The following is a 7,400-nucleotide window of genomic DNA, read 5'->3' on the forward strand; positions in this document are numbered from 1 at the left end:
TTAAATGTCGATGGATATTTGAGTGCCTTTAGTCAATCAAGTAAATAATGAACATTTTGTTCAAAATTTTGAAAATATTTATTAAATATGAAATAAAAGAGTACTCTCTTATTACGTTAACTAGAGATATACTGATATTGTAATAGTTAAATTTGATTAGTATGAAAATAAGCCCATTGCAATTTTTTTATTCTTAATTGAGTAAAAATATAATCAAGACATAATATGAATTAAATAGTCTATAGATATTTATCTACCTATAGTGGATAAGTCTTTTCAGCGAGTGTCGGATAGTGACAACAGATATACATAGCATATTTGTCCTTCTTCCACTAGCAACTATATATTTAGTAGTCGCTGACAATAACTCTATTCTGTTGGTTTGTCTATTTATTACAAGGTGCTGTGTTAGCACAAAAATTTTTTAGAAAATCAACGAATTAGAAATTGTTTTCGTATGTACATAGCTCCACACGAAGCCTTTAACTACAACCAATCTTCTTTATTAAAAAAAATATTCAATTTATTATAGCAAAAACTGTAATATTGTCAAATTATACTAAACACGTTTATGCGGTAGTCATAAGTAATTATTGTTAATATATAAAAAAATAATATACATTTTAATATAGTTTAATTTGTATTTGATAATTATGATATAACTTCAAAACAGGTTTCAAAAATTATTTCAAAAAAGTTTTAAAAGAAATCACTCAATTAAAAATTGATTTAGTATGTACTAATGAAGCCTTCAACTTCAATCAACCTTCTTTATAAATGAAAATACTTATTTTAGAGTGTATTGATAAAACCAGGAAAGAACGTAAATTAAGTTGCTTAAAAGGTGGCACCTTTGCTATGGTTAATTAATTTCTTTTGATTTTGAAATACATTAATCTCTATAAAATATAACGAATTTGTGGTTAAAAGAAAAATATATATAAGCTAACAAAACATCAAAAAAGGACGAATAATTAAAAAAAAGTTAACTTTAGAAAAATTGCACAATAAAGCCTGATGCTTTCACTAAATTTAGATCATTTAATCCTTACTCATTTTTTCGTCAAATTCTTTCTTAATTCAACCTAAACAAATATCGAGCAACAACGCTTACATCCTTTATAGAAAGTTTTAATATTTTTAGGTAATTTGTATTATCTCTGTTTCGACTGCCATTATGGTAACCCTTGCTGCCATAATTAAAAAGAATTTCTCTGCTCCACACCTGCCCGCTTATAAGGTTTCCTATTCTACAGGCCGATGTTATTTACATGCAAACCTCTTACCCTTAGGACCAGCAAACTAATTGTCGAATGTAAGTGCTGCTTCCTACATTTATTTGTTTCTTGTTTGCTTTGTTCCGTTTCCGTTCCAGTCACTTTTTTCTTTAAGTGGGGTGCAGACTATCATACTGGTATGTCATACGAGAGAGAAAAACGTCGTATGACACACAGGTATGATAGTCTGCCACCTTTACCAACGTGTTGGCGTGCTCACCAAAATTTTGGTGAACAGCTCTCGCATACGCGTTGTGTATGATAGTCTGTCACCCCTAACGATTCATACGTCATACAAGAGCATTTTTGCCTTGCAAATTTATTGTGAGCAGGTGATATATGTAAAATTTTAATATGAATTTAATATGTTTTTTTATTATTTTATTATTAATGTATTTATTATTATTATTATTTATTATTATTAAAATTACACTTATAAATTTGTGTTAAATATTTAATTGTATCTTAGTTAAAAAATATATAAATTTTTACATAAAATTCTTATAAAAAATTAAAATACAATTAAATATTTTATGTAATATATTAAATATTTTATTTAGTTTATTAAATATTTTATTTTATTTTATTTTATTTTAATTTATAAACGATGATAATAAGTAAAATTTTTTTTAAAAAAACATCTAAATATAAACATCGTTAAATTTATGATCTAAGCCCAGTAATAAAAAAACATATTGAAAATTGGTCGTAATACATTAATTAATTAATTAATAACCCAAATTTAAGATATAATACTTTGTATTCTAAATATGCTTTTCTTTGTTAAAACTTGTTATTAAAATTTTTAAATGTTAATAACTGAATGTTAAAAAATGAATTTTAAATGTTAATAACCTTTAACTAACAAATATATGGAAATGATCAAATTTCTTCAAAAACAATGAAGATATATACATTCTTATGTATATATATATATACATTATTTGTATGATCTATTTATGAAAAATTTCTTAAGAAACTTTACAGGTAGTGAATGAAATTAACTACGGTCCTTTACTGATCTTTTCATTTTAACTACTGTGCTTAATGACCAATAAACCTAAAAAAAATATGAATATGGATGTAGATAAAGCATTTTTAGATGCTTTCATCGAATGTTAATAAAAGTAATCGCTGTTTGTGGGATGTCCAAAGCTGTGAATATAAAGATCGCAAAAAAAACGCGGCATATATAAAATATACAAAATTATAATCAATTATAATATTATAAGCAAAGCACAACCTATACGTTAACTATCAATTTTTTCAATTTTAAAATTTTATTTTAAACACACAAATTTTCACAGCACTACCCGCAAAAGCACTCTTCAAAAATTTTGCCTAATCTTGTGTGTCATACCTGTTCAAATTCGGTCGCTAGAAGAAATTTGAGCAAGAGAGAGCGCAACTCGTATGACATACCAGTATGATAGTCTTGCACACTTTAGTCTGTTCCTTCATTTTATTTGTATGTGTTTACTTGTTAGTACCCCTTGAATGGGTTGCTCAGGGTATTTGAGTATGGGTTGCACTTTAATGCGACAAAGGGATTTTACTAGCGCCGACAAAAAAATTTAACCTGTGCTGAGGTGCTTGTCGCTTATGATGCTGTGAGGCTGTGATGCTGTGATGGTAACTGCGATTGTGACTGTATGGTGAGCTAATTGAAAATGGAATTTAATGGCATAATTTGATGTTAGCTTGTGGTCCTTTTTAAGTGAGTCGTTTCGTGGGGTCGTTCACTTTTTATAGTGCCTTCATCTGCCCTTTACACTGTGCTTTCAAAATTGCATCATGTTATTGTCATATTTGTGCTGACATTGTTTGCTCTTTGTCCTTTGAGCAAGTCACTTTACTATGTATTTTGTTATTAAAATGGAAGGTTTTTTTTTGTCTTTCGCTTTAATATTTATTAATCAAGTAGCAGATATGGTAAGAATCAGAGTGAGATGAAAAATGCTTAAAGTGAATTTTAAATGATATAATCAAAATATATTAAATTTTTATTTATATATTTGCATTTTTATTCTTAAGAAAAACCAATTAGGAAACAATTGAAGTGACATTTTTTTTTTTTAATTTTATAAAATTAAGCACTTCATTTCTTTTTTCTTGCTGCATAAAACGAAATGTATCTTTTTTTGACAAGTGAACTGTCATAAATAAGGCAACAAAAACATTCCATTTGACATGGACCGCGAAGCACAACATTGCTTTTTTGTTTGAAGCTATTAAACTGACTGTAAATATATTGTATTTAAAGTTTATTTTTGAATTTGAATGACATTATTTCTTTTTTACTTTTAATGGTCTTCTAAAATTAAGTGCTCTGACATAGATTTGGGCTAAAAATTTGATTTGAACAAAAACATTGGTTGTGTTCTTTTGACATAATACAATTTTCAAGATAAATATTTTCATGAAATAAGTGAAGTATTATGAAATAAGTATAGTAGGATTTTAGACCAAAGAAAATCAAGGAAAGCAAAAAATAAAGATCAAATAAATTGTTTGATTCATAAATAAAATGCAAAAAAAAAAAAAAATAAAATAAAACTTTGTACATACTTAAAATAGCCCAATTATTGAAAGTTGTGATTTTAAACAAGACACTTTATCCTTAAAGTTTTTATATTTTATAAAACATTTCTTTAGTTAACAACAGTAAAGTTATAAAACTTATTTTATAAAAATATTTGCCATTATTTATAATTTTATTAGTTTATAAAAAGGTTTTTTGGTAAAGAGGTTTCGAAAAGCTTTTTTGTTTATTACTGTAAAGTAATGCAATATAGACTTTGTTCTTCAAGTATATCATTCATTTTCCTATGTATTTTGTCTAATATTAATCGTAAGGCTGTAGTGCATTTAATATGCGTTAGGTGCAACTGATAATAACAACGGTTTAAGTAATAACTAAAATATTTATGTATAGAAGAAATTTGGAGTTAAAAACTCATGTGTCTAATTCACGTTCATGCAGTTCACTAAGGAATAATTTTAATGGAAATTTTTATTATAGATAAAAATTATTTAACATTCTAGGCTCAGATTTATATTCTGCTAAAATCATGTTCTGAAGATATTTTTCGAATTTTACTTTATCTTTAAATACTATTAATAAAAGAATTGCATTCTATTTTAAATTATTTTTCGAATGAGCTTCAGACAAATTTAATTATTGTTGCTTTAGTCATGAACAAATCCATCATTCCTAAATTTTTGTATTTATTTTTGTTCATATACGATTATTATAACAATTATTGTTATTTACATAAAAGTTAAGACACACTTTCGTGTCAGTTTATCTAGTACTAAAGTTGATGGTTTCGATATTTTAGAATTTTTAAGCAAAGGATCTGCTTCTAATACAAGAGTATTTAATTAAGTTATTAGATTTCTTATATACTTCCAAATATTTATAATCTATTTAGCATAATACAAGTAATTTAAAAGTGTCCATTTTTTGTAATAATTTCTTTTTAGTAAACTATTTGAGATTTTTTGATAAAAAGGCACAAAAGTACTAGTAAAGTACTAGTACTTAATTTATGTGTTTTTGTCGAAATATGTGATGTGTAACTTTTTTGAAAAGCCGAATGCAGGAAAATGTAAAAACTGTTTATTTATATTTTTTCAGGCTAATGGGGTTCACGATATATGGCAAATATTTTATTTTAAGATGTTTATAAGCTGGTTAAATGATTTCTAATTTGATATCTTGCTATCAATTTCTATTGTGATCAGTTAATCATGGTCTACCTATAAAATATTAAGGGTTTTTGATTGAGGGTTAGGGTGTTTTGCACTAAATTCATATTAAAATTAAATTCTTTCTCACATATAATTTTTATACGGTTTTTAAATAAAAAAATGTTCCCGTATTTATACTGAATAAGTCAGAACAGCTTGCATGTTGTGTCACTTTTCCTAATTTATTATCTTATTTTAAAAATTATTACAGTTTAATAAGTAAACTATAAAATTTCAACCCTGAATTACTTTATTTAAAAGTAATAACTAAAATATTTAGGGCTTTAATAGAAGAAAACATTTTACGCTATCTTAAAATTAAATATTTTTTTTAAATAAGGTACGTAAAACATATTGAACTCAAATTGAACACATGCATACAATCTGGTTCACTCAGCTTTAATTAATTAATTAACGATTCCTTCAAAGTTCGAAAAATAAACATTTCTGCACTATGTATATAACATACTTGAAGAAATATAACTAAGTATATAAAAACCATCGAGAGTAATGCAAATTAATAAGAAAGAGCAAAATTTTAAATAGGTTATCTATCTATCGCTTTTTTCTACATGTAACAGTAGTTTAGAAAAGTAAAGAAAAAATGTATCCCTTTAAATGACACAAAAATCTAATTTCAGATAATTTGTAAGCCTTTTCTCATGACAATCGCAATTTCAAGTGATTCCCTTTAGTGAGCATAACATATAAAGTGAACTACTTTTTAGCAGATAAAGTGGCGCGTGTTGATGATGTAGTTCAGTGCATTTTTTTATTTTTAAACTGATATGCATATGGAGACGAACTTGTATGCAACCGAGTCCTGGGATAAGCAACATGATAGAAGCTGAATAAAGTTTATGGATGGTGGGTGTGGAAAATAATCACCCAACAAATGCATAAGTTAACATTTTATGTTTTACACTTGTTAATTCTGCAGTGTCTTCTCATTTGCAAGAACAGCAAGTTTTATATATAAAAATGCATCTTTGGTGTTGATGATACTTTGCCCTACTTAGCTAGAAATGCAAAGTCACAATGCAAAGCGTAAAAGTTGCCCGCAGATGTGCTGCATTAGGCAGTTTATTTTATCCTCTGTATCAAGAAGCTTTAATCTTAAAGTAATTTACAGTTAACTTCAATTTACATCAACTTGTGAACTTTGCGCATTAGAAGCAGTTTTCTGAAAATTTCAATATATAATAATTTTTTTTTTATTAAAACAAGCTTAGCAACATCAATGGAAAAAGTAGCAATCTTATATTAATAAAATATAAAACTAACATAATATGATGTTAGCTAGAAAGAAGTGCAATCAATTAAATCGTTATACCTTATAATTTATACATTATATACCTAGATATATATATACATAATATATGTATATATTGTATATTTTAATTTGAAGTTAGTACAATAAATTAACAGAACGAAGATTAGAAAATATATTATTTTAAAAAAACTGTTTCTGGACATTTTTTACGAATTTTTGGCATCAATTTGAAAGGTTGCAAAAATATTTGTTTTCTTTATCAAATATATAGATAATCTACACACAAAATTTGTTTTTAGTAGCAACAAAAAACAAAACAGACGCACACAGCTCCACATCCAATTTCTGAATACGAACTCGCTTAAGAGGCAATAAACCGGGTTCATACCAGCCCTTCGCCTTCTATTTTAATTCTGTATTATCGTGGTCTCAAGTTACCCCTTCTAAAATGCTCCAGTTATTACTAACGAAGTCGCCATCGCATGAGTTTTTTTGGCATTGTTAGTAAATGATGCATCAATCCATTTGAAATCTTATACTTGCAATTTAGAACAAATGGTCTAAACAAATGGCTGAAGTGTTTTTAAAATCTCCTTTGATCGATGAACGATCTTCGAAATTCATGTGTCGATCAGCTCTTAATCGTGTAGTACACATCAGATTTGGTCGTACAACTGGTGCAACGTCGCTTGCTATTACACTCGTCCGATTTATCGTCAGACCTGCAAATACTGCTACTACACATCAGACGTGTTACAAATTTCGCATTTCACCAGACAAGTTGTACGACCAAATCTGATAATACGCGATTTAGGCGATCTTTACAAGAATCATCTTCAAGATGTAACATATATGATCGCTTTTAAGAAATGCAACTCATTTACAAACCAGCGTTTAATGAATTTATGGAATAATCAAGAATTAAATCTATTTCATCCAATATTGTTTCCCTAGACAAAAAATTAAAAAATGGATTACATGTGAGGCTCTTTTTTTGTAAAATTATATGCTAAATTTTTTACAACTGACAAATTTTTGCTTATATTTCTTCCTATCTACGATTCTATGAGCTTATATAATTTCTTGAATAATATTGA

Source organism: Teleopsis dalmanni, chromosome 1 (genome assembly GCF_002237135.1).
Source record: "Teleopsis dalmanni isolate 2A chromosome 1, ASM223713v2, whole genome shotgun sequence".
Lineage (NCBI taxonomy): Eukaryota > Metazoa > Arthropoda > Insecta > Diptera > Diopsidae > Teleopsis > Teleopsis dalmanni.